Source organism: Choloepus didactylus, chromosome 16 (assembly GCF_015220235.1).
Source record: "Choloepus didactylus isolate mChoDid1 chromosome 16, mChoDid1.pri, whole genome shotgun sequence".
NCBI lineage: Eukaryota > Metazoa > Chordata > Mammalia > Pilosa > Megalonychidae > Choloepus > Choloepus didactylus.
The window spans coordinates 39,744,312-39,768,828 of NC_051322.1; the positions used below are offsets into that span (position 1 = coordinate 39,744,312).

General features: G+C 37.9%; 1 long non-coding RNA gene across 5 annotated transcripts in view; it reads left to right on the forward strand.

Moving 5' to 3' along the window:
• LOC119511578 overlaps positions 1-24,517 on the forward strand; it is a 165,894-nt gene that overhangs the window by 54,008 nt on the left and 87,369 nt on the right. For 4 of the 5 annotated variants that reach the window (XR_005212213.1, XR_005212210.1, XR_005212209.1 and 1 more), the window contains exons 2-3: positions 2,114-2,224; positions 2,946-3,002. This is a non-coding gene — a long non-coding RNA (uncharacterized LOC119511578). Of the gene's footprint in view, positions 1-2,113; positions 2,225-2,945; positions 3,003-5,295; positions 5,384-24,517 lie in introns of those variants that run through there. The other variant, XR_005212212.1, reaches the window with a different exon arrangement.

A 24,517-nucleotide genomic window follows, 5' to 3' on the forward strand; every position in this document is an offset into this window, starting at 1 on the left:
GCCAGACAAAATTGTGTCCTTGGATCTTTACTTGAAGAACACACAGTTGGCTTTCTGTTCGTGAGTGTCTGGAGAAGTTTGGTTATCTCTCCATGAGGAATCCTAGAGCTGGACTCATGACCTTGTCACAAAGACTAAGCCTTGTGCTTCCCCTGAAAAGAGATAAACAGATGTGTCTCCCCTGGTTAAATGGGGTGTAAAACAGCACTTAGGCTTGTCACTGTTCCTCCCAGCATCCATCAGCAGCTCACTACTAAATAGTGTGCTCCCAACTCAAGCAGCTGCCACCAAGGTAGGAGGTGACAGGCTCTTGGACAGCAGGACGTGTTTTCATATGCACAGTAGTCAAAGCGCTGACATGAGTAACCTGTAGGAGATTTTAGGCCTGGCACTTTTGTTTTCAGGGCAATGAGTCAGAGGGAAGAGCCCAGCTATGTCAACTGGTATCCAAAAATGAGAGATAAAGGCTTAGTAAATATTTATTTTCTGAAAAGATCTGGGAGACTTGCTTCACTTCCCCATCTGTCTAATTATCAGATGATGACTACTTAAGAAACTTGTTTGGGTATCATTGGATACATTGATAGCATAGCCCCAAAGTGATTACAAGCTGAATGGGGTGTTCAATCTCACATAGTCTCATCCCTTTGACTTTCTTCTCACAGGCCTTGGAATACAATGGGGAGGATTATTAACTGACCATGCTTTGGGGCAGAAACCTCTTTGCCCCATGCTGAAATCACACAGGCGCTAAAAGCCTGTGCCCAAAGGGATGCTGCCCACACCTTGAAGTGGTGATAAAAGACTCAGAGAAGAGACAGGAGCCCCCATTTCAGTCTTTTGTGTGTTTGGGTATCTACAGGCCAACACAAAATAAGGACTGGGAAGGTGGCCAGTGAGAGCAAGTCCTGCTCATGTCCTATGGCTTCTGTGCCTTGAATTAAGTGCTTTGAATATTTCTGTTGATTACATTTGCTAGAAAATGTACTTATTCCTACTACAGTATGTGTTGCATAATGGTAGGAGTAAAATGCCAACTAATGACAATATTTATTCAGTAAAATGGCAAGGTTGATCGTCTCAAATTCTCAGAAGATGACCCACCCACATTCAAGCTTTCACTAATATGATATCAATCCTTCAAAATCTTTTCTTTTCTCATTCAGGCATGGTGGAGGTATAAAGAAAACAAGTACAGAATATACTGAAATAAAGGAATTTACAATGCAGCTGGGAAGAAACAACCCAATAGCATTAAAAAATAAATAAAGGAAAAGAAAAAAAAAAAAACAATATATATAATATTCATTGATTCTAGGCCATAGAGCATGGTCATTCAGAATTATACTAACTGCTAACCATAAAGGCTTGACCACCTTCTAAGCACACATGCCCTCACACAAATTACTTTAAGCCACAGTTTTCTTATCTCTAGAGTACATTTAATAGCATATACCTCACGGGGTTGGTATGAGGATTAAATGAACCAAACGCTTAGCCCAGAGCCTGGTACATCCCAAACATTCAACATGTACTAGATACTGTCTTAGTTTCATGGTTGCTGTGAAAAATACCACAAAATGGGTTGGCTCACGGTTTTGAGGCTAGGAGGAGTCCAAAATCCAAACGTCAGCAAAGTGATGCTTTCTCCTCAAGATCTGTAGTATTCTGGTGTTGGTTAACGGTGATCCTGAAGTTCCTTTGCTTACGTACCTGCCTCATCTTACATGGCGAAGTCCTCTCCCTTCTCTTCAGGTTCCATTGACTTCCAACTTTAGCTCCTCCCAATGGTTTGCATTTCTTAAGGTCTCGGATAACAAAATTAAAACACATCCTGATTCAGTTAGCCACACCTTAACTAAAAATAGCGTCTTCAATAGGTCCTATTTACAATGCATTCACACCCATAGGAATGTGGGTTAATGTTAAGAACACATTCAATCTGCCACAGATATTACTGGTGTTAATATTACTATTTTTTCACCTTAGATGAATATAGATTTGAAGCATAACACCTATGTATTATCTAGATATATTGTATGTGTTACTTATTTGTCTCTATATTGATATAGATACATATTAACAAAGACTGTTTTTCTTTCTTTTGACAAAGTTGCCGGCCTTATTCCTCCTTCGTCCCTACCTGCCCCCTCCCCAATCTCCTGACTGCCTTGGAATCAACCTTGCAGCTGTGGAACTGCAGACAAAAAACCTCAGGCTGCAGGTAAAAAAAAAAAAAAAAAAAAAAAAGGAAAAAAAAAGGAAAAAAAATAACCTCAGACCCTAGATCCTATCTATTCTAAAACAAAATTGCCCTTGACCCTCTCCCTCCCCATTTCCTCTCCCTGGGCTACAAGGTGCCTGAGAGGCTTCTAAATGGGCAGTTCCTAATCTCACCCCTGCTCTCTCCCAGCCTTCACAGACACCAGTGGCCTAATTACCATAAAAGAAAACATAAAATCCCTTACCCATCTTGGTGGAGCCAAATGCTAAGTGCAACCTCAGTAAATCACTCACCCACCTCAATGATCAGCTCCCCTTACCATCTTCCTGTGCTTTCCCTCCAACCCACTCCCAGTTCTTAAAAAACTTGCTCTCCTTTGTTTCCAGAGCTGAGTTCTATTCTCTCTCCCCTGCTATAGCAGCCCTCCCAAAATATCCTTGCCTGTTTAATGTTGACCAGTGCAGTTTTTTCTTTGACAATTATCCATATATTCTACATATAGATATATACCTATTTATAGATCAATATACTTGTTATTTTCCCTTAGATGAATAATATCAAAGAGAACATAATGCTTGAAAAGCCAATTGATTTATGTTGTTTAAAACTCAGGTTCTGACAATAAGAATTCATCTTTGATAATTATCTTTCCCTCAGTCTGCATACTTAATTTTCAAGTCATGTCAATTCTTCCTCACATATATTTCTATTTCAAATGCAGATACTGAAATAGATGCACAGAGACACATCAAATGGTTATCACCAGGTGATGGAATGAGTAAGTTTCCCCTTGTTTTGGCTTACCTACTTTTCCTACAATAATTATGTGTTAGCATGTATTGTTTATTTAATAGGAAGACAACAAAAACTTCCTGAACAGATTTCCTTCTCTCCAATCCTGCTGCTAAAATATTTTATTTCATGTTTTCATCATTTTCTGGAGCGAACTCTTGCACTAGCCCCTTTATTGGTCTCCCTGCCTCCAACTTCTCCTCCCCTCTCACCCCTTCTCTGTCCCTCTTGCCATTCAGTTTCTCTCCATATTACCAATTAACTTATAGTTTTATACTTTTAACAAGATAATGTAACTGACAGTCCCTTACAGAAGAGCTTTTGTTGGTCCTGCCATCTGCCGTCTAACCATGCCAGCGCTCCGGTCATGGCCTGAACACAGAAGAACTTATGACTACAGTCTTTTGTACCATTCTTTCTTTCCCGATTTTCTTTCTCTGCCTAAGCTTAGAGAAATCCCACTGTCTTTCAAATACTGACTCCACTCTCATTTCCTTGGTGAAGTCCTATCAGATATAACAGTCCTCATCAAAGTGCTTGCCATATTTGCTCATAAGTTAGTGTAAGTTTTGTTTTAACATTTTTTTTAAAGCAGTTATGTTTGTGTCTTATAAGACTATATAAACTGTCAGACTATGAACTCCTACATGGGTAAAATCTTAGCATGCTCACCTTTACTTCTACTGCAAATGCCATCATTTCTATCACATAAGGAGTCACTCAGCAAACATTTTGGAAACCGAGGCAGAAAGAGGCTAAGTGGTATGCCTGTGGCTACACATTAAGGAAGTGATGGAGACAGTATTGGAACTTGGAAGTCTAGCCACAGAACTCACATACTAACTCTTACGCTAAAGTGCCACAGAACAGACTTACCTATTTCATACTTATCCTCAGTGCTGACACTAGAGATTTTCTAATTATGCAGCTTTTAAAAATTCATTAAAATCTCAGAAAATTGAAGTTCAAAATAAAACTAAAAAATAATATTCAGAGAACAAAAGGAGTGTTGAGTGTGGGAACCAGACAAAGTTTGACGTGCAGGTCTGCTCATTTCTCTCTGTACAGCTTTGGTCATGTTAATTAACCTTTGCACTTCAGTTTACATCTCTCTTGCCTCATGGGTAGAGGGTAATGTAAATGAGATGATATATGTAAAAGTTTCCAGAAAAGTGACTAGCTCTCTGTGGCACTTGCTCAAGAAAAAGTCTTTTCTTTTTCATAATTCAAATTCATCTGTAGCTTCTTGCTCCAAGCTCATTCTTATGCTCTTTTTCAACCCAGGGCATACCAAGACCATCTCTGCCTCAGGATCAGCTCTCTCACCACTTGAAGATATTTTACTCCACAATCTTTGTGTGGAGAGCTGTTTCTCAGTGTTTATGTCTCATTTTAAATACCTCTTCAAAGACAAGTAGGTCCTCCTATCTCAAATTGCTTCTTCACTATGTCTATATGTCTGATTTCAGACCTTATAGAGTGCCTAGCATGTATCAGATACTTGATTTATTTATTGAATTGAATGGATTTATTTATTTATTGAATGAATGGATCACAAAACATATTTCTAGAAACAACCATTGAATCCAGTCAACTAACATCTAATTTAAAATATTTTATCTGCTTTCCCTCCCTATTACTAAGAAAATGAGCCAGACTAAAACTTCAAGAAACAGTGTATATTGATAAAGATGGTGCAAAATGATTGAAATGTTTCTACTTGTCATGACAGTCTCATAAGGAAGGAAAGGGAAAGAATAACTAAACAACGGGAAAAAAGGATATTGAAACACAATCTGGGGAGCTAATAAATGCAAACTTCTCTGGTTCATCATTTTGCTAAATCTAATCATGACTGGTACCATTTCAATGGGGAATTTCTCACACCCAGTTTTAGACTTTCCAGAAGACTGTTCAAAAATGTATGCAAAAAACAACAGCTGATCCATGGGAATTCTCCGTGTAAAAGGCAAGCCTGAATTGTGGATGCAGACTAGAAGTGCATCCAGTGAGGTCATCTCTTCCCACACTTCCTTCAGGGATGAACACCTTTAAACAGTTTCAAGACCTCAAGGAACAAACAGAGCATGGGGAGAGTAGCAATGTGTTAAGAAACATTTTGTTTCATTATTTTACTTTATTTCAATATTTACTAAATTTCAATATTTACTTTATTTTAATATTTACTAAACGCACAGTAGAACTTTTGCAAAGTTCCAGGAAAAAAACTTGGAATTTTGAGATAGAATTCTTTCCTATGAGGACTTATTGCCTTACAGGGGAGCAAGCAAGTAACAAGTACAATTACAACACAGTGGACTGGGGACTTGGAAAGATATATACAGAGAATATCACAAAAGAAGACAGAAGAGATACCTAATCCAGTTGTCATGAGATTGGTCATGGCTGGCTTTTGCAGAAGGTGAAGGAGGTATAAAAAAAAAAAAAAAAAAAAAAATGGGCGGACAGCTGAGTGAAGTACTGTGAAAAAAAATTCAAGGAAAAGTTCTTTGAGATTTTGAACAAAGAAAGATGGGTATTTGGTGGTTTGGGAGAGAGTTCTCAGGATGATATAAAAGTATTCAAATGAAATTTGAATTGTCAGAATAAGGGAAACTATAGGACAAAAATCAAAGGAGCTAGAACTACCATATAAGAGAAGTAAAATAAATAAAGACTGAAGTGACAAGGTGATTATATTACCTTAGATAATAACAAAGAAAACTGTGGTACCACATCTTCAAAATACAACGAGGAGAGGAAAACTGGTCATTTTCAAGCAGTATTGGTAATAAGTTGGAATTGACTTTCTTAGATTGCCTTTTTTTCGGATGTACATTTCAGATCATACTCAAAAGCAGTAGATAATCATCTTCATGCTTATGATGCTGAGAGAATACCACACAAATTGGAACTGTTTAGCTTCACTTCAGTCTTCTACTCCAGAAGCCATAGTCTGAGATAAGCACAGTGTGAGTTGAGCATGCAGGATAGAGTTAGAACAAAAGGAAGAGAAGACAAAAACATGGGTCCAGTAGGGTGTGCTGTATTTGTGTTTGTATGAGGAAGGGCAGTGTATGTATGAGGAAGGGCTAGGCGAAGTTTAGTCATAAAGCAGGATGGATACTCAATTGAAATGGAGTTTAGAGATAGGAGCATGATGAGTAGCTTTCCTCCATGTCGTGACTTTGGTGGGATGTAACTCTGCATCACTCTATAGTTCTAGAGGATGGCAACCATGGGTTACTCTCTTTTACAGAACTTTTCACCCAGCTCTATCACAGGATATTGCATCTTTTTCACTGTTTCCCTCTCTCTTTCCTCTCTCTGGATGAAATAAAGGAAAGTAGCAAAAATTTTCCCATCAGGTTTTAATATCTTCCCAAAAGATTGTACATAACAGGTCACATGTAAATCTATAAACTTATACTCACATAGAAATTCATTTTTGAAGTTCCCATTTTTTTAAGTTAAAAATTACCACACAATAGAAGTTGCATGGCAACTTCAAAATTTTCCTAACAATATTTGTTTGTTTGAAAATAAAATAAAATGATTTAAAGTAATTATATTACCTTAAATTTGAAGACAGAAATAACCACGATTTTGTCTCCCCCACCCACCCACCCATATAAACTACCTGCTATACTGCAGAATGTCAGTGCCTGTAATGCTTCCTGCCAAAACACAGAACAGATGTAGGAGGGCACCTTGGGAACCATACATTATAAAGTGTGGCTGAAGAACTATTTTCACACCTCTCCCAGCCCTGTCTTCACCTGTTTATGCAGGAAACAGACCTGTGGATTTTAGTTCATCTGGTTCCACGCCAGTGGATTCCCAGTGGCTCCAGACAACTGCTTTCTCATTTGAAGTTCTGTTTTTTTCCTCCCAGTTTTTGGCTGACAGTTGCTCAGTTTGGGCTGTTGGCAGGATATCAGAGGTCCCTTTGCCACAGGTTGCCTCCATTTAAGATGAAGTTAGAAAAATAAGAGATTTCTAGGAGTAAGAATCGTAAATAAGGATGCCATTATTTGAAAGGAGAGCAGTTCTAAGTAGGTGCACCCTCAGAAAGTCAGGTAGACATATGGTTCTCACTGGTTCACACCTATACATTGTACCCATTAACATGGAGAGGCAAGGCTTGAACTTGTAACTTCTGGGCCTATGCCCACATCCATCAATTAGGAAAATCACATGGTATAACAACATTTAAACAATGTCCTGTAACTAATGATTGTCATGTGATGTGCTCAACCAAGTAATCAAATGCCTCAGCAATTTTCAGGTCATATATGTTAAGTTTAAATATTAGTTGTGTTGAAGCCTAATAATTAATAGAGAATTAGCAATGTACTCCTATGAGGCAAAAGGATGCTTAGATGCTTCACAGTTTAAAATGAATAAGGGCTGCCAATCAGTTGTATATATATATATATATATATATATATATATATATATATATATGCCAAAATATCAAATTTCTGCTCCTCACCTTTTCCCTGGCATTGGGAACACTGCAGCTGCTTCCCCTGGGGTCTGACAATTAGTGTCACAAGGGCTCTATTTATCTCACTTTCGGAGTTTGATGCTGGAGAGGCCCAGGCAGGTGATTTAACTTGGTAGACAGAGGGCCACTTTCACTTTTAGAAACTCTCTTTGGAATGAAAAACATCAGAATGGTGAAACATCTGCTTCTTTTCTTCCTTTCCCTCCAGTAGAGTTAGAATATCTAAAAACTAAACTAAACTAAACTAAACTAAACTAAACTAAACTAAACTAAACAAAACACTGGAGGATCTATAAATAAGGCTCTAAATCTGACTCTGGACTATGTTTCAATCTGCCCTGTATGCCTCTGTGTCCATATTTAAGCTTTAAGGGATATGGCATGAGCAAGGGTTGGAAGAGGAAGGGCAAGATGTCTTACAAAAGCTTTTTTTTTTTAATGTTTACATATGGGAACCAAATTAATAAAGTGCCAAAAGCTCACAAAGACAAGATCCTAGATGTTCCAGGACCAAAAATTAAGATTATCACCTATCCTGAGACTCCTTCCCTTTGTTTCATGGATACCCTTACACTGGCACATCTGAAGTTGTTGAGAAGGCTTGGATTTATGACTTTGCAGAAATCACTAAACCTTGGAGGCAATTGCCTCAGCATAATAAACTGAGGGTGTTTTGTGGAATACTCTGTGTTGTGTCGTATAGAATGAGGGGTGCTAGGACCTGGCTACTCCAAATGTGAGTGTCTTCAGCACATGTTGGATTCAGCACATGTGGGTAGAGCATTGCATCTGCCTCTGAAATAAGACCAAGAAGTCTAGACCAGAGATCAGCACACATATTTTTTTCTTTAAAGGGCCAGGAAGTAAATATTTTTGAGGGCCAAATAGTCTCTGTGGCACCCCCTCAACTCTGCCACTACAGCATAAAAGCAGCCATAGATAATGCATAAAGAATGGCTGAGGCTGAATTCCAATGAAACTTATTTACCAAAATGGGTGGCAGAATGGATTTGGCATGTAGGCTGTTATGTTCAGCTGGATCTCTGGCTTAGACTCCTGCCCACAGTAAGTACATAATCGATTGGGCAGTCATGGAGGCATGTAAAGAAACAAAGTCAATGACATGAGAAAAACCAAATCAACAGTAGAGAAAATAAGATGTGCAAGAGTTCAAAGGAGTAAATGATACTTGATGATAATAATTATGTTTTACATGAGCCATGGATAAGAGCACTGATGTGTGGGTTATTTCTGTACTTCTAAGCCACACTAGCATTAAAGTTTCCTCTTTTAAGTACAGAGTAATTAAATCCCCTTTCCTGTAAGTCTTCCTCACTATCAAAGGAGGGTACATATTTATTAAGAAGAAACAGGAGGAGAAGGGCTAGAAGAAAGTACAGAAAATCAAGGACTCCTGAAGTTTAAGATGAGGATTAAATAGAGTTGAAAAGACCTTAATAGGAAGTTTGTGTGATTGCTATTTTCTCTACTTTACCCTATTTTACCCATCTCAGATCAGGGCCTGTGGACCTCAGAGTTCAATGATTGCATCATTTAAGAAAAGCATATATACTGATTCTTGGAAATACTTTGGCTTTCTGTTTTCATTACTGGCAAACATGGAGCATCTTTCAGACTAAAAATCAAACTTATAACCCCAAGAAAATACTGTGCCCAGGCATATTTATTTTTGATAAAAAATGAATGTCAATTTAATTGCAAATGAGGCGCTCTCCTTAGATCCCTGGCAAATTGCAATCCTGGCCCACAGTGCTAAAAGTTTGGGTTCTTCGGGTTGGATTTTTCTGACCTGGTTTGCAAAATAATGTCCTGAGTTTCACCCAGCAATATTTAAAAAGGCATCCTGTGCAGATGGTTTTATGGAGATGTGAATGAAAATGAGTTGAAGATGTCTCAAAACAGTTGTAGTCTCTCATTCAGAGCAACCAAAGGCATCAGAGATGGTGCATGAGGCAGAGGACTTGGTCATCTTCCTTATCAGGGAGCTAAGTTTCCTGTTAACCAAAAGAATTTCTTTTCCTTAATGTGATCAAGATGTGTCCCTTAGAGTCAAAGTTGAAGCACATTAGTGGAGAAATTAAAACCTACTTTGCCCATCAATATTTAACCCGACCATAGAAGATAAGATTTTAGACTCTGATGAGCTGGCTCATTTTCATTCTCTCTCTCTCACTCTCCATGAACACTGAATTTATCATTTAAATGTTAAAAAGGGAAACCAGATGCTATAGTTATTAACTTTTGGAATCAACTATAATCTTCCTATTAAATTCTTCCATCCAGGTACGGGCAATTATTTGCTTGATCTAAAGGTGCAGAAAATGCAGGCACACAGGGTTTCAGAAAGTCCAGTTTAATAAGACAGGTGGGTAACTAATAATGTGGAAAATTACCTGCAGATTGAGGATATTGGGAATGACTAATGGCCAAAACTAAGCGAGTAAATTAGTTGCAAAATGATACCATTTGCAGTAGTGGTGTGAACGGGGGACAGGAAAGCACAGTGGCATGTGGCAGTGAGAGGAGCTGAGCAGAGTTTGAATGTGGCCCAGACTCAGAAAAGCATGCCATCAACTTCTGTCTACCCCCCTCCACCAACCTCCCACCCCCACGGCTGCCTCAGGCCTTTATTTATTTATTTATTTATGCTCATTTGGCATAATCAGTGTTGTCACTGTAAGGTTTAATAGTCAGGCTCTGGAGTCTAGTTAGCTTTGTGAAGTTTAACACAAAGTCACCACCAAGGTCAAAACTATCAGTTGTAAAACTTGAATTTGTTTTACAAACTCAGGAGATTTCAGGCAATCAAATATGGCCAGTATTTGTAGAAAAGGGCAAGAGGTAGGCTTTAGAAAGATCAAAACTTAAGTTTAATTGCTATTAATTGACGATTTGCTGGTATTATCCTCTTAGACATGGCTGATTGGCAAATTTAGCATGAAATCTCTTTGTCTGGAATGACAGTATCTGGAAAGATTAAAGGCATCTCATTGTGGTGGTCAGACCTGCACAAGTAACACTGTGGAGTTCTCTGACTATGTTATACGTCAGTGACCTCCTCCTCTTCTCCCCCTCCCTCTCCCCCTTCCTCCTTTTCCTCTTCTTTTTCATTTAATTAAGATTGTAGGAAATGATCAAGAAAGTAGTCTTCTCAAAATGGGAATAAAACAACAAGAATCAACTTGATGGGTTTACGGCTGTAAAAAAGCAAAAAAAAAGTATGAAGTGATTATATATTGCTTGTTTTTAAAATGTTTTTTAGATTTAACGTATATATTTAATATTTCTGAAAGTAAGTAGTGTCTTATAGTTGCTAGATTTATGTGTTAGTATTTCTCTTTTCCTCAAGGAGCTATTAATAAATTAATGATCTATCTTCCGTTCTATGAAGTCTCAAAATAGATATATGTCTTATTGGTATTAGGGCCATTTTAGAACTAACTTTCTGACATACCCATTTTCCTTTTCCCACAACCTCTTTGCAGTACCGTCTAGCATCAACAGTTCAGAGCTGCTAATACGTAACACCTCAGTCCATTGTCTAAACTTGTCTTGATGAATGACATTAGAGATTTTAATCAATAAACTGTTATTATTATCTGTTCTATAAACTGTATAAATGTGCGAGTTTCTTCCCAAATCAAATGTTCTTGCTGCTAAAGTGGTAATAATCTGAAGGGAAGGCTAATTGACTACTTAATCCTTTTTTTATAGCAATCATTTAGTGAAAAGTTACCATATTCAACACTGGGGGGTAGCGTGAAGTGTTTAAGGAAAGGACAAAGCAAAGTGTTTACCCTCCTCATAGGCATAAAAATAACATGTTCAAACATACAAGAAGTGTGTCATGAACTGAGGAACTATATAACATATACCCCCAAGTTATAAGACAAGAGACAAAAGTCTTTCTCCATAGCTAAACTGAAGATGTGAAAGACAATTCACCTTCTTTATAACCTTACTATCAAAGAACATGTTCTCAGTGCCTTCTGTGTATAGGTAAGAAATTACCTTTATATCCATGCCACAGAATATTTGCACACATAATCTAACTAACTGGTTTTAAGATTTACTTGTGTAGACCTTTTGGGTAGATTCTCTATCCCTTCAACACGTTAGTTGGTCTATTTATCCAGTAAAGTGGCTACAGAAGTCCCTGAGTACTTTGATGACCACATTCTTCACAGACTTTTGTAAAGTGCCATGAAAAAGTTCACAAAGAAACTCCTAAGGCCATGGATTTGTCTCCTTTTTGTTTTCCTGCTACAATTGTTGGTGATACAGAAGGGCAAAGGGGAAGCACTGCACTTTGCTAAAATCTGTCCTTTGGTAATTTTAGGATTGCAACATGAGGGATAGTAGCAGAAGACTGGAGACAGAAAGGATATAAAAGGTTAGGTATGCTGAAGAGGGGTGGGCAGTGTAGCTTGATACAGTCATTTATGAAGTAAACTGTAACTTCTTTAGGAATTACCAAGAATATAACACCTTTAAAATGCGCTTTCTAGATCACCTATTTGTTGTGAAGTCAATTTTTTTCCCCTGTGTAGTATATACACCATGGTGACTTAGAACACACAAATGAGAAAGATGTAAAAATGGTACTTCACATTTGTAAAATGCTTTTAACTTGTCAGAGGACTGGACTTTGACATTATTATCTAATTCATCAAAATTTTCATGTCAATGTTGAATTCATAATATTCTATCCAAAGCAGTCCCTTCCCCTTCCTTTTTCCTTGTTTTAGTCATTCTTAAAACCTATAAATCATCTTTTTTTCAGTTACCAGTTCTGTTTATTCTATGCACACAATGTCATTTACATCTGAAACTTCATGTCCTTTTCTATTGTTGTTATTCCATCTATCACTATAAACATTTCCTGAATCTTCTCCCATCATTGTTAACTCATTGCTTTCAATATCTCTGGAAGATAATTATTCCTAGAACTTACCTGCAGCAGTATGATTTGCCTACTCAAAAATAATACATCCCCACTGTCTACAAAACAAAGTTCACATTACTAGCCAATCACTCAAACTAGAAGGAAACAATATTTCAAAAATTATCCTTCCATCTTTCTTTGCCTGTACCCTGACTCAGCAATGAAACAAGACCAACTACTAATTTTACTATAAGATCTACTCTTTTCTGACTGCCTTCTTGGTTCTTCTTATTCTCTTCCTGCAGCACCTATATTGTGGGATGTTTTATAATTTCCATAGAATTGGTAGCTGCCACTCAAAACAGCCTCTTCCTCCACCTGACATTGGCTGGTCTAAACAATTTCTCCAATTCCTGATGGGCAAATATAGCATGAAATCTCTTTGTTTGGAATGAAAGTATCTGGAAAGATTAAAGGCATCTCATTGTGGTGGTCTGACCTGCACAAGTAACACTGTCAAGTTCCCTGATTACATTTATACTCTCAGTGATCTCCTCTTCTTGCTCTCCCTTTCACCCTTCCTATTTCTTCCTCTTGCTTTTTCTTTTTCATTTAATTAAGACTGTAAGAAATGGTCAAGAAAGTAGTCTTCTCAAAATGGGAATAAAACATCAAGAATCAACTTGATGGATTTATGGCTGTAGAAAAGTGAGACAGGGTCAGGAAGGGCAGAGGCTGGTACTCTTGCAAGGGTGGTTGGTATTTCAAGCCAAACAGGACTCAGGGGAATGTGGCCATTTGGGATGGCATGTATCCTTCAGGTGGAACACAATGTGGCACTCTGCAACTTTTCCAACTTTTTACCTTCGGATCCTCACACTTTAAGAAGGGAGGAAACTTTTGCACAATAAACCAATCAGTTTAACCTTGAAGAATATGAGATTCCAGGATGAATGCAACTTACTGACTTAACTAAGAGGCTCCCGGCATGAAGAACCAGGGACTCTGTGAAGATGAAATGCAAAAGGAAGATAGAAGGCATACAAAAGGGCAGTAGCCCTCGGCACTCATGGTAAGCAAACTTGAAATGTAATTGAGAGGTGGCTGATAGGAATGTAATACTGGTTTTGGTTGTTTGTTCATTTGTTTGTTTTTTTTGCTTCATCTCTACTTTGAGAGATTTCTCTTTGTGCTATGTCTTAAATGGGGCCCTCCTAGTGCTTGACTGGGCAACTGTTGTGACCATCCTGAATAAACAGGATGGACCCCATGCAACATCTGGTTTGGATATTGAGACTGATGATGACACACACACAACAAGAGGGTATGGAAAAATTTACTTCTCACCTTAATGAGGCTTTCTGGGGAAGGAAGGGTGGCTTCCAATAGGTCTGCAAATTGACAGAGAGATCATGGAAAGGAGACTAGCTTGGGGTTTTTATGCTTGGACAGTTGGGATAGGAGAAGGGTTCCCATGCATGTGCAGGGGCTTGTGTGGTTTGAACTTCCCACCTGCACCAAAAAAGGAGTATCCAGGATTTCTTATCAGTGTGCCCAGATGTAAGGCAGAATGAGAAGGAGGAGTGATGCTTCAAAAGTGTCAGCAATCAAACATCAAAAAATGGAGTCAGATTCTTTATTATAGGAATTAACTGCTTGGCAGTGGCATATTAAAGCTGAGAGGGTAGTAGTGGTGCTGAGATCAATGAATCAAACTGTTGCCTATTGATATGTGACTTGGCTATTCCCTCAAATCCAAGAGTTTGATTTTAGAAAGGAACTGATAAATTTTGTGTTCCATTCCTTCAGGGCAACCTTATAAATTTAGGGAAGCTAATCCATAGGGCAACTGAAGAGTTAGGAAAACTAGGTTAGTTAGCTGATATATTAGACTTCTCAAACATCTGTTAAAATTGACCTGAGTATTCTCTAAATGAGAATTTCAAGATTTCTAATGTTCCAAGATGAGTAGATATTTGTGACTCAGGAGTCTTTGAACTTCTTCAAAGTTCTATATTATGGTTAACTGTCTCATCTGCCTACATATCGTTTGCCCAGACTCAGGATTAAAAGTGAAGGCACATCTGTTCTCCTGAAGGGTTCAAGATTTGGGGGTTCAGCATTGACTTTTTTAGTCCTTAGCTCACACATTTTCCCCACCAGCCAAACCTTTATCTTTGGATATTTTCTGAACCCATCTGATACAAACCAGGAAACTAAAATTAAAGCATTCCATTCAAGAAGCAGACAAGTGGACAAGGAAAGCGGCGTGAATGTGCATTTCTTGAATCACTTGCTACAATTCCCTGCAGTCCCATAACCTTCCCTGACATCAGTGAAAATTATTAGTTTTGTTCGCCACTGTCGTGTATCATGGTTACCTCTAATTGAAATGGAGGTGTTCCAAATAGCACAATCAGTTAAGAATCTTGCCAAGTGCCTCATTTGGATAATTTATAGTGGGATTCAATGCTGGTGAGTTCAGAGCCCACTGGTCCCCAGAGTCCTTAATCTTTGATCATATTTTGTGAGGGGACAATGCACAATGAGAGTGATGTTCGAAGATAACTGTTCCCTGCAAATGTATTTATCAAATTCCAATGTTCCCAGCAAAGTGATTTGAGATGGGGATTACCTATCACTGGAAATGAACCACAAGGAGTATCTTAATTTGAAAAAAGTACAGGCTTGATACTTTTTAATAAATTCCTGATATTGAATAAAACGTACCATAGTTCTCAAGTTTAAATGACTTATTTCATCAGAGACAAGTAGAAGGTGGGAAAATGGCTGAGAAAGAAATGAGGAATTAACATCTTTGAATAAGATTCTGCTGAGATGTAGCCAGAAAATGGGGAGTGGGGGGGGGGGAGGTAGGGGGAGTCATCCTGGATCATACCAGGGAAATATTCCAGTCCACTGCTCTATGTGAAAAGTGGGGTGCACCTAACCCAAAATATATGCAACCCAATATATTAAGGCCAGGGAACAAATTATTATAACTTGTAAATTAATATTTCCAATTTTCTATTTTTTGGCACCTTTCGTAATGTATGTAATATTTTAAAGGACTTGCATCAACATATAATATACATATATTGGAGGTACATAACAGTAATTATTTTAAAACTGAGATGGAAATGTGATAAGAAAATTTTGAACACTGTGAGACCACCTTGTGATTCGTGATAGCATGCAACTGATCTTCATTTCTTTAATTTACCAATGGATTCTTAAAATCCATGGAGATACCTGAAATTCTTCTAAATCTGTGTAATTAGCCTGTATTACTTCTTTGACATGCATTTACCGGACTCCGTAAAGTAGTACTTTGATTATTTATTGTATTTTTATTTCACGTTTAATGCAGAGAAGTGCTTCCTCTCATTCTAGTGTTCTGGTTTAAGTCAAAATTCCAGGCTTTCTTTATTCTATTCCTTTCATAACTTTATGAACTAAGGGCATAAATACTTTTAACAAAATTAGTCTTGATGCAATCAGTTATTTCTCTATCTGATTGCTAGTACTTTCTCTGCTCAAACCTTCTTGAGTGTATGGTGACAAGAATATTTTGCAATGTTAGAGATATAGACATAGATATAGCATTGGTTTGAAAATGTGTGTCATTATTATTGCTTAGGTAGTGTGCTGGTTTGAATATATTATGTCCCCCAAAACACCATTATCTTTGATGTAATCTTGTGTGGGCAGACTATCAGTGTTGATTAGATTATAATTCTTTGAGTGTTTCCATGGAGATGCATCCCACCCAACTGTGGGTGATGCCTCTGATTGGATAGTTTCCGTGGAGGTGTGGCCCCGCCCATTCAGCATGGGCCTTGATGAATTTACTGGAGCACTAAATAAGCTCAGACAGAAGGAGCGAGCTTGCTACAGTCAAGAGGGACACTTTGAAGAATGCACAGAAGCTGAGAGAGTAGCTGCAGATGAGAGACAGTTTGAAGATGGCCATTGAAAGCAGACTTTTGCTCAGAGAAGCTAAGAGAGGACAGATGCCCCAAGAGCAACTGAGAGTGACATTGTGGAGAGAAGCTGAAGCCTAGAGAGGAACGTCCTGGGAAAAGCCATTCTGAAACCAGAACTCTGGAGCAGATGCCAGCCACATGCCTTCCCAGCTAACAGAGATTTTCCGGACACCATTGGCCATCCTCCAGTGAAGGTACCCAATTGCTGATATGTTACCTTGGACACTTTATGGCCTTAAGACTGTAACTGTGTTACCAAATAAACCCCTTTTATAAAAGCCAGTCCATCTCTGGTGTTTTGCATTCTGGCAGCATTTGCAAACTAGAACAGGTAGTGTGTCATTTATTTATTTATATGTTCATTTAAAAACATTTATGAGTATGCAGTATGTGTCCTATATGTGCTGAGACATGATCATTGGCTTCAAACGGGATATAAAAATAAAAGGGGAGAAAAAGGCTTTCCATTTCCTCAGCTGTGATAAGAGCTGTAATGCAGAAATATAAAGAGGAAACCCTGATTTAGTTTAGGCGGCAAGGAAAGTTTCTAAAGGAAAGTAATTCTTAAACCTAGAAGATGAAGATTATGATGCTGCTGCTGATATATGATAATGAATGTTATGATACTAATGCATATGTTTATTGAGCATTTCTGTGTATCACACACCCTTCTAAGCATTTAATGTGAACTAATCCTCATAATAATCCCAAGAACTGGTTAATATCATTATCCCTGTATTTAAGCTGAAGAAATCAAGTAATCTGAAGGTCATAATTTGTGCACAGTTGCACAGCTACCAAATGGTGGAACTGCAATGTGACTATCACCCACCTGACTCCAGGAATATTTTTAACCACTACGATATTTATACTGCCAAATAGAACTCAAGGATGATTGGAATATGGTTGAGGGCAGGTGTTCCAAGCACAGGGAAAAACATGTAAAATATTTGAATCATAGAGATGATAGCATATAAAATTAAAATCCAAAAGAAGAAAACGGGAGTTGAATATGGAGAAAATATAAAAGAAGGCAAGAGAGGAATGTAGGGAGTAAATGGCAAATTCACTTGTAATACATGTTGAGGATTTTGGTATATATCATAAAGGTGATGAGAAGTCACTTAAGGGTTTTAAACATGAGTATGTGTGGTGTACGAATATGTGTGCATGTTGTATGTACACATGAGGGGATGTAGTATTAAAAAGGTTATTCTTATTTCAGCACTGGCAATGGATTGCCAGGGGCCAAAAGCAGAGTAGATGCAATGTCACCTAGGCAATTGTAGAGCACTGGGAATAAACTTTGGAGACTTGGAATAGGGTAGTGATGGCAGGTATAGAAAGAAGAGAATCAGTTTAGATACTTTTTTCAGGACCCGCAATCAACTGGATCCATACTGTAGTGATATAAGGGATAAGGAAAATGGAGGTGTCAAGGAAAACTTTAACATTTGAGCTTTGTGTACTTGATGGAGTGGGCTTCCATTGCTATGTTCAAAGAACAGTGAAAGAATAATGAGCCTAGGGCAATTGTGGGTGACCAAGAAATGGCACTAGAAGGACCCTTGAGGGCTGCTTACTTCCTGGTTGGGAAAGATAGAAAAAGCCTACAAGAGGGGCTAAGCAACAATGATCAGGAAGGTCACAGAGGCCAAGAATGCTTCTCTAAACAATGGTAACTATCAATTTGTTACCAAAGTAATCAGAAATCTCAGATATTTTTACCTTTATCTACTGTGAAGTTTGACAGAACTGATGAGAAAATCAGAGAGTGAATTAATGGAAGCCAGAGGAAGAGTGTGTTTTAAGAAGGGAGTGATCAATAGTCAGTCATTTGAAAACTGCTCAGGAGCCAAGAAAAGTGGCAAGTAGAACAAGGTTTAGTGTCATAGAAGTCCTCAAAAACCTTGTTGTAAAGAATATAGTGTTCTAAGTTTTGACTCAGACACTAATACTGTGTAATTCAAATTCCCTCGATTTTTTTTAATTCTGTAAAATGAGCAAAAAGTAACAGGAGAGGCTATTTGAATAGAAGATCTCTGAAGTTCTTCCTAGTTTTAAAATCCTATGGCAACACTTAAACTGATTACTATACAAAACAAATGGGCAGACGTCAGAGTCGTTTGGTACTCACTGAAATGATTCCTTCCAAAATTCGGACTATTCTACGATAACCATTCTTAACAATAACTCTGATTACATCTAAGAAGGTAAGTGTGTCTGAGTGTTCTAACTGGAAAACTATAAAATGAACAAACTACAGATATTTCTAGAACCAGCCCTTTTTTTCTTGCAATTTTATTGAAATACAGTCACATATCATACAGTCATCCAAAGTGTACAATCATTTGTTCACAGTATCATCATACAGTTGTGCACTCATCACCACATTCAATTTTTGAACATTTTTATTACTCCAAAAAAATAATAAAAATAAAAACAAGAATAAAAGTAAAAGTAAAAAAGAATACCAACAACCCATCTCCCCCAACCCCCTCTATTATTATTCTACTTTTTTGTCCCCATTCTTCTATTCATCTGTCCATACACTGGATAAAGGGGGTGTGAGCCACAAGGTTTTTTACAATTACACAGTCACACCGTATAAGCTATACAGTTATACACTTATCTTCAAGAAACAAGGCTACTGGGTTGCAGTTCAACAGTTTCAGATATTTCTTTCTAGATATTGTAATACACAAAAACTAAAAAGGCATATCTATATAATGCAGAAGAATAACCTCCAGAATGACCTCTTGACTCCATTTGAAATCTCTCAGCCATTGAAGCTTTATTTTGTTTCATTTCTCTTCCCCCTTTTGGTCCAGAAGGCTTTCTCAATATCATGATGCTGGGTCCAGGCTCATCCCTGGGAGTCATGTCCCATTTAGAGGTGGAGGGCAGCGCTTCTTTTAATGATTGAGAAGGAAAGAGTCCTGGAAAGGGGAAGCCATCTATTCTCATTAGAACAGCTAGAAAACTGGACCCGCAGATACGCTCTCCAGGAAAGGGTACAGCTGTTTTGTGAGTTTTGTGGAAATAGCAATTGTGGGGAGTGGGAGAGGAGGACCAAGAATGGTACTCTGAACTATGGTAAATATCAATTTGTTACCAAAGTAATCAGAAGTCTCAGGCATTTGTACTTGAGTCTACTGTAAAGGTTGGCAGAACTGGCAACATCAAAGCTGTCTATTATTACAAATGAGATACATTAATTTTGATTAATTTAGTTTAACAAAATTAATGTAAGCTGTGCAGTACATTAGGAGATAAAAGGCAGTACAAGAAGAGACCTTATATAAAGATAAAACTTTAAGCTACAGTTAGTCCTCTAAAAGCCTCAATTTCCTGATCTGTATAATAGGGCAATACACAATAGAGTTTTATTAAAATAGTTTAAAGATTCCTTCATTCATATACATCTTTTCAACACCTATTTTGTGTCAAGCTCTCTGCTGGACTCTAGGACCTTCCTTCTAGAACTTGCATCTCAGGTAAAGACACAGAGGGGTTATGGAACTCCAATTCAGGAGTACTAGAAGAATCAGAAGAGTTTCCCCAGAGGAAGTGATACGTAAGCTGGATCTTACAGTGGGAGTAGTGAAGGGGGATAGAAGTATGGTCTAATGACAGAAAGCAGAAAATCCAAAGCGCTAGAAATGGGGGAAAGCATATTGTATTTATGGTAATACAAATAGGTGAGTTGTGTGTGGTCGTGGGGCTAAATTCAAAGAAAAAGGAGGGATCTGGTCCCATAGGGTCCCAAAGTGTGCCATGCTAGTTGCAGGTTTTGACAGGGAATTAATTTAATCAAATCTGATTTGTCACTTTATGGAGTTGTCATAAAGTCATTAGTCATTTTATGGAGTATAAAATGGAGGGATCAGATGGCTATGCGGGTGAATGATGAATGAGATCTGAATTAAAGGTTTGATAATAGAGATAAAAAGAATAAGACAGAATTAGATATAATGAAAGAGGTAGGAACAATATGACTTTCTGACAGGTAGGTGTTAGGGGAATCATAGACATCTGTTAAATGGCCATTGCCCAGACCTCACCTACCACCAACTCCTTCTCTGGGGCAGGCACAAACACATGCTAAGTGGCCATCCTCTGGCCTTCCACCTCCTTCTCTATTTGTGCCATTCAACAACCTGGGAGGGGGTGTTGTGGGGAGTGTGATGAGTCCAACGAAGAGGCCTGGCCAGACCTTAAACCCAGAAATTAGGAACAAGAAGCCCCAGATGTTTATCAGAGCAGGAATTCTCAGTGGCAGGGCCCCTTCCCCCGAGGTGGATAAAACCACACTCAACAGTATAAATTTGTCTGTCTTCTCCAGTGCAAAGTGAGGTGTGTGATGACAAATGGCATAAGTCTCTCTGGCAATGTGGGACAAGACTCTCAGGGATGAGCCTGTCCCTGGCATTGTGGGATCAACAATGCCTTCTTGATCAAAAAGGGGGAAAGAAATGTAACAAAATAAGGTTACAGTGGCTAAAAGATTTCAAATAGTCAAGAGGTCATTCTGGAGTTACTCTTATGCAAACTTCAGCCAGATATTACAAATTGCCACTGTAAGTCAAGCTCCAATTAACAGTATTCCTGAAAACCCAGGGCTCTAAGACTCTATAAAGTTTTGCTTATTAATTTTATTTTCCAGAATCATAAAACCTCCAGATGGTTCCTATGACAGATAAACTCTCAAACTTAGAGGTACCATTCTCTCCCAGAACATCAACCAGTTGCATTCCCCTACCCCATAATGTCACCACCCTTTTCAACATGAAGAAGTTAGAATGGTTATTGCCCAAATATCCCTGAAGATTGAAAAAACAATCAAATGAGAGGGAGGAGTTGTAACAGAGAAGTGAGGATTTAACAAATGATTATGACTACTGAATCATGATATTGATATTTCTTTTTGGTTTCTAGTGTGTTAGAACAGGCAGAAGGAAATACCTGAAATTGTAGGACTAACCCGTACCATTGCTCTATAACTACCTGTTAAACTGTATTTTGAAATTTATCACTTTTCTGTATATATGTTATATTTCACAATAAAAAAAAATGTTAAAAACAAAAATGAGGTGTGTGCAGCTGCCATTTATGGACCCTAACCCAGACACTTTTCGGCCTCTCCGGGAAACCAGCTGTGATGGACTTCTTCCCCTATTTTTCTGGACTCTTTGTACCGTATAAGTGACAAGGAGATTATGTGCCCTTTTTGGACTCTTCCCTGTACAAATAATAAAGAAATCATTTGCTGAAAGTTTCTGTTGTGCCCTGACCCTGTGTTCCCATGCGCACTCTTAGCACTCATAGTAGGTACTGGGGTTGAGGAAATAGAGTTTTGGCAAGGACACCTGGGGGGATAACAGTGCCATTTACTGAGATGGGAACAGAGAAAGAGGTGACAATAATGCTTTCCACTGAGATAAAGTAGAGTTTGAAGTGCCATGGAATAGTCAATTGGAAAGCTCTAGTTGAAAGTTGGATGTATATGCTTGGACTTCAGAAGAGATATTTAGCTAATAATAAATGTAATAATTGACTCAGTGGGAGTTGAATTGAGGTTGTTCAAGGAGGAAGTTTAGAGTGAGAGGAGGAGAGAACAAAACCACGAGGAACGCCATTTTTAAATAAGCAAAGAATCAAAGGAAATGGAGGAAACTGAGTAGAAGTCAGAGAGATGGAGATAAAAATAAGAACAATTTGGAGAAATAGATGCCAAAGGGATAAAACTTTTCAAGAAAAAGGGCATCATCAACAATGTCAAAAGCTGTAAAGAGGACAATAAAGATGAATGCATTGGATTTGGTAATTATTAAATCATTGAAAGCCTGCAAAAGAAGTTTTAATGGAGTTGTGGTGGTAATGCCATATTGCTTCACTTTGAAACATGAGTGGGATTTTAGGCAAAGAGTTAGGGCAGCTGTATTGAGAAGCTCATCTTGATTGAGGCATTTGAGTCACGTCTATGCTAACAGTAGGTACCTAAAAATAAGAGGCTAAAGATATGAGAGAACATGGATGTTTGAAGAAGGATTTATTTGAAGAGTTAACTTCTTCAAAAAGTTTCCCTTCCCATCTGCAGGAAAGAGAGTGAGACATGAATATATAAGTAAATTATATTCTAATAACTGACTAGCTTAAATATTAAAGCAGTTCAATTATTACATATTTGATTTGTTTAGAAAGTGGTGACCATGTCTTTGAACTGCTGTAATATCCCATTTCCCTTGGAGGCTCTGCTTGAGAAGACATAGAATAATCAAGAAGAAAGTACAAGGACCAACAGGAAGGTAAAGACATACACACAGTACAGACAAAATTCTGTTCACATAAGCAAATACATAGTAGACCCATAATCCTATACATTTCCAAGCAGAGGTCTAACTGATGAATATATGAACAAGATGATCAAGTATCAGAACCCATACACTGGTCTTCCTAACTTCAAGACAACCAATCTATTCAGTGTAAAAAATCCATTAACCTGGGTGACTGACAATTTATAGACAAAGTAGTCTGACAAACTTAGAGTTTTCACTTTGCAATTGATGGAGTTGGTGTCCCGCAGACTCTGATGAAAAGGTTTATTTTATTAAACCAAGACTTCTTCCCAACCCCCATCACACAAATACCCACATTTTTATTTTTCTCATGTTAAAACCATAAAAGACCAATTTATCAACTCCCCAGAAAGGGTGATGGAAGCCATAGGAAAAGGGAATGCTTTTTCTTTCTTGGTGTAAGTACCCTTTTGAATTCATACAGTACGTGAGCACGCTTACAGCCTTTCCAATATAACATTAGAGTGTGAAAGAGAAAAGGCAGCAATCACCCTGAGAGAAATGCTATTGAGAATAACTGGAAAAAAGTCATCTTCTTCATGGTAAGATCCACAAAGTAATTCCATGGCAGAAAAGTCAAGGTAAATATTTACTCCAAGCTTCTTAGAACCTGCAGGAGGATAAAGCCTTCGGTGTCTCTATTCTAATATTTATCTCATCTTTTGTAAATTAGTTTCATGACCATCATTTCCCAAAGGGTCACTACTTGAGGGAACTGATGCATTGGGACCATGCTCTAATGCTGATATGAAACAAAATTTTGTTTACTATTTTTTTTTTTTTCAGTAAGGAAAAAAAATTCCCTATTGGCTCTGTGGCATAGAAGAAACTCAACTTTTCTGTACGTGTCCTGGGTCCCTCACCCGGAGTTTGGGTCACCTATATCACATGAGAATGTGAAGAAAAATAGAGGAAAGCAATCCCAATTAGGAAAGGTTCAGAATGAAGGGGCTGTGACTAAATCACTGAAGAAGGAAACTTTAATATTGCAAAGTATTGTGATTTTTTAGGACCCAAAGATGTAAAGCTCCTTAGCACAGGGGGTGCAAAGAAACCATGTGATTTTTTTTTTTTCTTTTGCTTTCTACCCTTTCTGCCACCACCCTCAGTTTCATGTTCTTTAACTGGTTGTATTGTAATTGAGTCTCTGTGTAAGGATTTAGGTGTTTATTTTGAATTTATTTATTCAAGGGTGCAAAATTGTCAATCATTTCTCAATCTAGAATCAAACAATGATATTATTTTGTATTAAACCAAGTATCTTTGGGATATGTATGTGGGTGTGTGTAAGGGTATATAGAAGCACTTTTTACCTTAAAATTCTGAAATCAATGGAGTTGGAGGTTAGTCATATTTCAGAAAGTAACAAATGCAGCAAGAAATGACGGTGCAGTTTGCTGTACTCTCCTCTCTTCTGGAACTCAGGGAAAATTGTAGAGAAAGGAATCCACAGACACAGCAAAAGACATGTGTAAACCTTGATGTAATGTTTATCTGTTTTATTGATGGTTATATCATGGTTTTTGAGGCAAAAGTTTAAGATTATAGGTTAGACAAGATGTAGGATTTGAATTGTGCCTTCATCATTTAATATTAATATAATCTTGAGCAAGTTACTTTATCTCAATGAACCATAGCTTCCTTATCAATAAAATTGAGGTAATGCTATCAAACTTATTGAGTCGTCAAGAAGGTCAAATAAACCCAAGCTTGTGAATACTTTTTAAACCGTAAGATCTT